Raw genomic sequence first — 10,184 nt, 5'->3', positions numbered from 1 at the left:
CCTAACCACTGAACAGTACAGGTTGAAGTTCAGAGATACCCAAAAGGCACAGACTCAAGACTGGGTTGACTTTGTAGATTGTGCTACTAAGGCTCTGGAGGGCTGGTTACTTGGCAGTAAAGAGTGTGATTTAAAAAAGTTATACAATTTGATTCTGAGGGATGAGATCCTTAATAATTGTCAAAATCAGCTGTTGCATCAGTACCTGGTGGACTCTGATCTGACCTCTCCCCAAGAATTGGGTCAGAAGGCAAACAAATGGGTCAGAACAGGGGTAAGGCAGAAGGTTCAGAACCAAGGTGGTGACTCCAAGAAGCAGGATTCCAAAAACTCTGATAAGGGTGGGGACAAGGGTAAAGACCAGAAGTCTTCTCGAGGGCCCCAAAAATCAGCATCTGGTGGGGAGTCCCAATCCAACAAAGGAAAAGGCCAAAAGAAACCATGGTGTAAAATCTGTCAACAGAAAACCCATTGGACAAGAGATTGTACCAAATCCAAAGACTCAACTCCAGCTACTGTTGCCCCTAAGGAAACTGTTCCCCCTAGTTCAGCTCCAAGTGGTGGTACTCAGAATAAGGGTGCAGTAGGGTTAACCCTGGGTTCTGAGGTGGACTGGCATAGTCAGAGTTCCAACTCAGGCTGTACTGATCTGTGATGGAGGCATGGATATGGCCTCCTTTGTGAGTCCCAGTAATCTGGGCAAATACAGACAGCAGCCTTTAATTAATTGATAAGATGCTTTGGCATTCAGGGACACATGAGCAAGTGTCACAATGGTGACAAAAGATCTTGTGGCTCCTGGGCAGATCATACTTAGTGAGATGTACCAAGTGACCAATGCTAGCAATGTCAGGATAGACCATTACTTGGCAGTTGTTAATTTCTCCTGGGGAAGTGTAAACGGCCTTAAGAAAGTTGTGGTAAGTGCAGACCTCCCTATTGAATGCTTCCTTGGCAATGATTTGAAAACTTCAGCTTGAGCTGAAGTGGAGCTCAGGACTCATGCAGAAATGTTGGGAATCCCTGCACATGTGTTTGCTGTGACCAGGTCATAGTCAAAAATGTCAAAAGCTCTTAGGGGATGCCAAAATGAGGCCACTTTTTACCACATGGTATGGGACTGCCCTGCTGTCAAATCGGTATGGGAGGGGGCCACGGCCAAGCTTCAAACTGCGCTGGGGAAAACGCTGGCCCTCACGCCTCAGATGGGCCTACTTAATATATGGGAGGCTACGGACCTCACGGAGATCGAGCAACAGATGACAACGCTGGGCTTCACCTTAGTCAAACGTGAAATAGCACGCCACTGGGAGACTGCAGGTGCACCATCTATGCGGGTATGGGTACAGGAGTTGGATAGATGCATGATAGCAGAAAAGGAAGTGTTCATAATTCGAGGATGCCCCAAGAGGTGGGATAAGAAATGGAAAGCGTGAAATGGGTACCGAGGGAACCTATGTACATCTCCGGTGGTGGACTTAGCACTAAGGAAAAATGAACTCAGAGAAATGTTAAAATTGTAAACGCAATTCATTATACTTTACCTATGGAAAAAGTGTTATATGGTGCTGCTGGCACACATGTTGCTCTGTATGCGATTAAGGCAAAATCAATAAAAATGTTATTTAAAAAAAAAAAAAAGTCAAAAGCTGAACTGGCCCTGGATCCTGGAAGAATGGACCAGGCGCCTCCCAAGAAAAGGAGCAGCAGGGGTTAGGCAGTGTCTTCCCCTCTGGCTCAGGAAGCAGATCAGTCTCTTGAGGGAGATGATCTCAGCCCTGAGGAAGGAACTGTCCCAGATGAGTTTGAACCTGATCAGGTTGAGTTCTTGGGGACAGGGGGCCCTTCCAGGGCAGAACTGATCCAGGAGCAGCTGATCCGCCCTTCTCTTTAACCCCTCAGAAAGCAAGCTGCTGATGAGGCTGCTGGGAATGCTAGTGGAACCCATAAGATATATTGGTATGATGGACTCCTGTACTCAGAGAGTAGAGACCCAAGGAGGTTGGTTATACCTCTGAAGTTCAGGGGCTTCCTATTAACACTAGCCCATGATAATCCTCTAGCCGATAACCTGGGCCAAAACAAGACTTAGGACAGAAGTGTCCCTCACTTTCATTGGCCCCACATGTCTGAAGACACCAAGGAGCTTTATTGCTCCTGTGTCACCTGTCAAGCCAGCGGGAAGGCAGGTGGTACAACAAAGGCCCCCTGATGCCACTACCTGAGGTGGGGGTTCCCTTTGAGAGGGTTGAGATTGACATAGTTGGTCCCATGGATCCTCAGACAGCCTCTGGGCACAGATTTATACTGGTGGTGGTGGTGAATCATGCCACTAGATACCCAGAAACCATTCCCCTTAGGACCACTACAGCTCCTGTGGTGGCAAGGGCCCTACTTGGAATCTTTTCCAGAGTGGGTTTCCCTAAGGAGGTAGTATCAGACAGGGGTGCAAACTTCATGTCTAGTTACTTGACTGCTATGTGGAAGGAGTGTAGAGTGAATTATAAATTCACCACACCCTATCACCCACAATGCAATGGTTTAGTTGAGAGATTCAACAAAACCTTAAAGGGCATGATAAAAGGTCTCCCAGAAAAGCTTAGGCACAGATGGGACATACTTTTGCCCTGCCTTCTCTTTGCCTAATGATAGGTTCCACAGAAGGGGGTTGGTTACAGCCCATTGAGCTTCTGTTTGGACATCCAGTTAGGGGTCCATTGTGTCTGGTGAAGGAGGGATGGGAGTTACCTCTCAAACCTCCTAAACAGGATATTGTGGACTATGTACTTGGTCTCCGCTCCAGGATGGCTGAGTACATGAAGAAGGCAACTAGAAACCTTGAGGCTAGCCAGGAATACCAAAAGGCCTGGCAAGACCAAAAGGCTGTGCTGACTGTTTACCAGCCAGGGCAGAATGTATGGGTGTTGGAGACTGTGGCCCCAGCAGCTCTCTAAGACAAGTGGAGTAGCCCCCATAAAATACTTGAGCAGAAGGGAGATGTCACCTACCTAGTGGACCTAGGAACTCCCAGGAGCCCACATAGGGTGCTCCATGTTAACAGGCTCAAGCCATATGTCGACAGGGCTGACATGGGCTTGCTCATGGCAACTGATGAGGGACAGGAGGAAGAGAGTGATCCACTCCCTGACCTGCTCTCTCAGAACCTTGATGATGGATCAGTAGATGGTGTAGCCTTGGCAGGCAGCCTCACTGTCCAGCAACAAACTGACTGCAGAAAAGGTCTCAGCCAGTTTAGACATATTTTCTCACTGACCTCAAGATTACCTGGTGCACTCATGAAGTGGACACTGGGTACAGTATGCCTGTTAAAAATAAGATTTATAGGCAACCTGATCATGTCAGGGACTGTATCAGGGCTGAAGTCCAGAAGATGTTGGATTTGGGAGGCATTGAACCCTCAGACAGCCCTTGGGCTAGTCCAGTGGTCTTAGTGCCCAAACCTCACACCAAAGATGAAACAGGAGAGATGAGGTTTTGTGTAGATTATAGGGGTCTCACTGCAGTCACCAGGACTGATGCCCATCTAATCCCAAGGGCAGATGACATATAGCTACTTTGGCCTCAGCCAAGTTTCTGAGCACATTTGACTTGACAGCTGGCTACTGGCAGATCAGACTAGCTGATGACGCAAAGCCAAAGACAGCATTTTCTACCCCTAGTGGGCATTATCAATTTGTGGTGATGCCCTTTGGTTTGAAGAATGCACCTGCCACTTTCCAAAGGTTGGTGGATAAAGTCCTTACAGGCCTGGAAGCCTATAGTGCAGCATATAGATGATATTGCTGTCTTTAGCTCCACCTGGGAGGATCACCTGGTCCACCTGAGGAATGTGGCAGGTGCATTCTTCAAGGTGGAGCTAAAGACAGCAATATCATCTAGATATGCTGCACTATAGGCTTCCAGCACATGAGCCAGCACCTACGAGGCCTCCACTGGCTCCCCGTTGAGAAGAGGGTCACATTCAAACTCCTCACCCACGCCTACAAATCCCTCAACAACATCAGACCCAAATTCCTCAACGAGAGACTTTCCTTCCACGTACCCAAGAGGAACTTCCGCTTCACCGACCTCGCCCTGGCAGAGGTCCCCCGCATCCGCAGAAACAGAACCGACAGGAGATCCTTCTCCTACACCACAGCCAAAACCTGGAACAAGCTCCGTATAAAAATCAAACGCTCCCCGACCCTGCACACGTTCAGGAAGGACCTAAAGACCTGGCTCTTCGGCTGATCCGGAGCTGACCCCCCCCCCCCCCCCCCCCACAGCAAAGCAATCTGCCTCGTACCTCACTTCCCTTTTTTGTCATTGCTCATAGACTAAGGCAATGATCTATTGTTGAGTGGCCCTCCTTAAAACCATCTTGCTCTATCGGAATTAGGTTGTTTATTAGTTTTATTATTGTAACATGAATACTGAAGAATGCCTGCAATGCTGCAGGAATCCAAATGTAGCAGATGTTTTCGATATAGCTAATAGTATTGAACATTTTGCGATGGCTTCAAGGGAGCTTAGTAAAATTGAGAGATTAACTTCTAGTGTGGATACCAGAGTAGTTTCAACATGTGTGGATCAGTATAGGACTGATGTGCGATGGAATGATGAAATTAGTAGCAGAAACCGTTACTGCTTTAGATGTGGTCCTCGTTACCATTTAGCTAGCACAAATGATTGTCTGGACATCAAAGGATTTGTAATAAATGCAAAAAGGCTGTCCAGCTTGCAAAGATGTGTTGCACTTCTCAAACCATTCTTAAAGTCAACAGAGTTTAAGATGACAATTTATTGGGGCTCTTTGAAAAAATGTAATTTGGTTTTAAATGTTAGGTCAGAAGTTATGCCTTTAAAATAGGCTAAATGGGATCCTGTATGAGACATTATTAAAGGGAGTGTGCCTTTGAATGTCACTGTAGATGTTGAATCTCTGATAACTATTATTTTGAACAAGCTGTTTTCCAAGGAATGGCATGACAAACTTTATTTCCCTCTTGCATCAAGGTTCTACCCCTCCAGGAAACCAACATTGATATCCTGGCTTATTGTATGGGAAATGTAAAATACAATGATAGAATGGTTCATGCCAAGGCATATGTTGCTAAAAAGTATTATAGCATTTTAAAGGTGAAGGAATAAAAATGCCTTTGAGACGGTGTTGAAACCAGGGACATTTTTCCCGGTTTCAGCGGTGGCTGATTGCTTCAAAACAGATTTTTCAGGATATTCCTGAAACCCATAGCAACGTTTTCATTGAGGAATAACATGTGTTAAGGTGTGAATGCACAAAATAGTTTTGCCAAAAACAGCTGTTTCTGTTTCTCCTAAAGTTAGAAATGTACCACTCATCATACCAAAACAATTGAAGGACGTCTGCAGCAGTTCGTTGTTGAAAAACGTATTGATAATATTAACTGTTCAGAATGGATGTCACCTATTATAATTGCAAAAATATTACGCAAGATTGGTCTCTGTGATGATCCTAGGTCTCTGAATATGAATATTTCAATTGGTTGCCAACCACTGCTTAAAATTTGTGAGATGTTAGTGCAGTTAGGAAATGTAAGATCATTTCTAACCATAGACTTAAGGTCGGCATATCATCAATTGAAATTGCTGAAGAATCCTGCTCTCTAGTCCCATTTATCACTCCTGTTGTGACTTATTATGCCAGATGTGTGTCATTCAGACTAGCTTCAGTTGCATCTGTTGTTCAGAAATACATTTTCCAATTGTTGCAAGAAGTGTGAGAGGGGCTTCAAGCCTCCCTAGATGACATGTTGATTCATGTTGGCCCTCTGAAAGAACACAACTGAGTTTTTGGTCAAGTTTTGGAAATTTTGGAGGTTGATGGATGAAGAGTCAGAAAAAGTGAAAGTTCTTTACTGACACTATGAAAAAGTTGGGTCATTTCAGTGCTAATGAAGTAAGACCAAAAGTGGATTTGTCCAAATCAAGCACAGATGTTCTACATCCACCAATGTTGGCCAATTGAAGTCATTTCTTAAAGTATTCCAAGTACTATTAGTGAGTTGTGAAGTGACTTACTGTGCTTACCAACCCTCTGAAAAGGTTACCATGGAAGGATGAACAGTTCACATCTAATAAGGCTGCAAAAGAAGCTTTGACTAAAGTTAAAAATTGATAGTTGAAACGCCTGCGCTCAACCCTTATGTGGGGGCGAGTTGTGTATTATACCTGTTGATGTCAGTTCTGTCAGTGTTGGTGCTGAAGAAGACACTGTTGCTTTTGCCTCGATCTGTCTTAAGGAGACTGAAATGTGTTACAGTATAATAAAACATGGAGCTATAGAATGTGTTTGGACTGTTGAACATTTTAACACCTATGTGTGGGGACGCAAGTTTTTTGTGTACTGACCATAAACAATTAGTTTACTTTCAGTGGGAGAAGTTTATGGGGAGGGTGTCTCCAAGATTGGTTGGATTATTTTCAAGGATGCAGGAGTTGCATTTTGAAAGTCAGTATGTTTCAGGGAAAGACAATTCAAGAGCTGATTTCTTGGTAAAACTTCCCGTGGGTCTGAAAAGCAAATATTCAAAGAATTTGATTGTGTGTGTTATAGGTCTTCTTGATTGTCTTATGTCTTTGAGGGACATGTTCCCCATGGAGGAGTGGGTAAGTGTCTCACAGGAGGATAAAATACTTTGTGAAATTAAAAAAATACAACTCAAGGATGGCCTAAATAAAGATATTTACAGGATGAGCGATAGAACTTTGCCAAATTCAGGATGAGTTAAATATTGAATACACAATAGTGCTTGGAAAAGACTGTGTGTTCTGATGGTGTGTAAACACCAGATTGATCAGTAGAGCTCAGGAGTAGGTTCAGAGATTGTTCGAAATGGGGTTTCTGGTTGGATAGGGTATGCACCTAAGCCAGGCAGAACCTACCACTCTAGTCAGGGTAAAGGAGTTACACACCCAAGATAACACCTGCTCACCCCCTTGGTAGCTTGGCACGAGCAGTCAGGCTTATCCCGGAGGCAATGTGTTTAGCGGTTGCACAAGACACACATACACCAGTGACACCACAAATACACCACAAAAGAGACTCCACACCAGGTTATGAAAAATAGCTCATACATTGTATATAAACACATAGACCACAATCACATAAATCACTTTGCCAACTAGGCAATTGTCATAAAATCACAGGTAGTGTACTAAAATAAAGACTTATTAGTTTGCACATGTTATAAAAGCATCTTCACTGTACATAATCTGCTGGTCCTGAAATGATACTTGATTCTTGTTAACATATCCTAGCAAGGTATGAACAAAATGAATCATAACATCAGGGCATGAGTATGAAACAGTTGGTTAATGCACACAAACACATGTATCACCAATAATGTGCATACCTGAAAGTGCAAGCATCAGAACAATCTGCATCACTACATTAGGGCATGAAATTCAGCAGTAACACCCATGGATGAAAATCCATGGATCTGCACATGTCACCTTAATTACATGGATCATAAAACATCCCCATAAGAATATAGGTTGCAGCGCATCTGCATGCCTATTATGGGTTATACGGTAATCCAACCACAATTGAATGGCTCAGAAGCACCTACGTGCATATTATCCATAACACGGTAATCAACCAAGGTTTAGGGAAATCCTAGGTTGGACCTCCTTGAGGTCTCACCCCGTCCCACCGTCACAATTCAGTGGCTTCGAGGTATTTAGATGGGGGAAGACACAACTCCGTATGGTTCGGCGGAGAGACCTTCCTGGGTCCCCAATGCACCTAGCAAAATTCCCGCAGCCTCCCCATCCCAAGCAGAACTGTTCTGGGGACGTAGCATGTCCGACATCCTACGGGGCTTCTTGATCCCCTGCCAAGACACACATGGGCCTGCATCTGGGAGACTTCCTGGAGTCTCCTACTTTGGGATGACGAGAGGACTCGCAGGCCACTACCCATGAATGTGTGGCTCAGCAGTCCGGCCTCCTATTGCTCTCCTCGCTCAGCCTCAGCGAGGCCCTGAAGCTGCCCGATCTCCTCATAGGAAAGCCAGAGTTGCTTGACTTCTTTCCCTTCTGGCAGGCCGCTGATGTCATGGCAAGGGGGCGCTGGTGAGGGATTTCCCCGGGGGGGGTGCCAGAAGCGACACATGACTTAGTGGTGCCTCCAATCAGCTGTGTTGCTTGTTGTGCCTTCCTTGCAGATAGGCAATCACCACTGGCTGAAGTTACACACACCAGTGGATTTTTTTTTGTAAAGTTAAGTTGCGCTCCTTTCATTTTTAACAAAAAGAACAATTGATGGACAGAATGCAGAACAATGTCATACATTCACCCCAGTACAGAGATCTGGGCCAAAATCCATCATTTTTTTGCTCCTCTTGCCATTCCAGTTTGAACCCAGCCATATGCAAATCAGTCTTGACCCTGCGCCCAATCGGAACACTCCAGCCCGAACTTCCAGGCCAGGTCCTCCCTGGACTGGAAACAAGCATCCTAGGACCGGTTTCGGGGTTTCACTCCTCATCAGCCAGGATAGCTTGATTCCAGTGGCATGGAGAACACAGGACCCACATCTGGGCATACCCATCCCACTCGGGGTGACAAATGCAAAATTGAAGGGTATGCCCAGGCACGGGTCCCGTGCTCACTACACCACTGGATTCAAGTTAGCCTTGCTTATGAAAGATGATACCCTGAAACCGGTCCCAGGATGCTTATTTCCAGTCCAGGGAGGACCTGGCTTGGCAGTTCAGACTGGACTGTTCCCACAAGGAACAGGGTCAAGACTGATTTGCATATGGCTGGGTCCACACTGGGGTGGTGTGGTGAGCAAACAAATGATGGATTTAACACAGATCCTTGTGACTCGGGGTCAATATTTGCATTTTCCAGCATTCCGTCCTTCAATTGTTTCTTTTGCATATGTCAACCTAAGTGGGAAGGGTATGCCCAGACGTGGGTCCCATACTCACTAAACCACTGGTTTCATGCTAGCCTTGCTTATGAAGGGTGATGCCCTGAACCTGGTCCCAGGATGCTTGTTTCTGGTCTAGAGAGGGCCTGGCTTGGCAGTTCGGACTGGACTGTTCCCACAAGGAACAGGGTCAAGACTGATTTGCATATGGCTGGGTCCAAACTGAGGTGGTGTGGGGTGAGTAGACAAAATATCGGAAATGTAATATCGATATACAGAAATATCGAAGTCAAAATATCGATGGAACAATATATCTCTGTCAACAATATCGATGTAAAAAATGTCGAGATTGTGATGTGTAGTAAAATATCGAGGTATAGTATATCGAAAGACATAATATCGTGTAGTAAAAATATCGAAAAAGTATAGTATTAAGTTACTTTGTGATTTGTAAAAAATTATTGTTTAGAAGTGTCAGCAAATGTTTATTTAAGTGTATTAAAAATAACAATTTTCTTTCTATTAATATAATTTTTTAAATTTTGATATATAATTTTAGGAGCGGGATGTTGGGTTTATAGGGGATAAGGGTGGGGAGTGTTTTAAAAAAATATATTTGAAATAAAATATTTTAATAAATTTTTGTAGAATTTAAATTTAAATTTTGAACAAAATTCAATTATTTAAAATTTAATTGTGAAAAAAAAAATTTTTAGTGGGATGTTGTGTATATAGGGGTTAAGGGTGGGGAGTATTTTGGAAATAAATATTATATTTAATATTTTAGGATATAATTATTGAACTATTATTAATATAATTTTTTTAATTTGGATATATAATTTTAGGAGCGGGATGTTGGGTTTATAGGGGATAAGGGTGGGGAGTGTTTTAAAAATATATATTAGAAATAAAATATTTTAATAAATATTTGTATAATTTGAATTTAAATTTTGAACAAAATAGTAATATTTAAATTTTAATAATGAAAAAAAATATTGTTAGTGGGATGTTGTGTATATAGGGGTTAAGGGTGGGGAGTGTTTTGGAAATAAATATTAAATTTAATATTTTAGGATATAAATTTAGAAATATTATATTTAAAAAAAAATAAAAAAATTCAAATGTGTTTTTAAATTTTAAATGTGAAAATTGTAATAATAAAATAAATGTAATCAGTGGGATTTTGGGGTTATAGGGGATAAGGGTGGGGAGTGTATTAGATATATATTTAATATTTAATATTTAATTAAAAAAAAAATTCAAA

Source organism: Triturus cristatus, chromosome 3_2 (genome assembly GCF_964204655.1).
Source record: "Triturus cristatus chromosome 3_2, aTriCri1.1, whole genome shotgun sequence".
Taxonomy (NCBI): Eukaryota; Metazoa; Chordata; class Amphibia; order Caudata; family Salamandridae; genus Triturus; species Triturus cristatus.
This window is presented reverse-complemented; position numbering follows the sequence as displayed.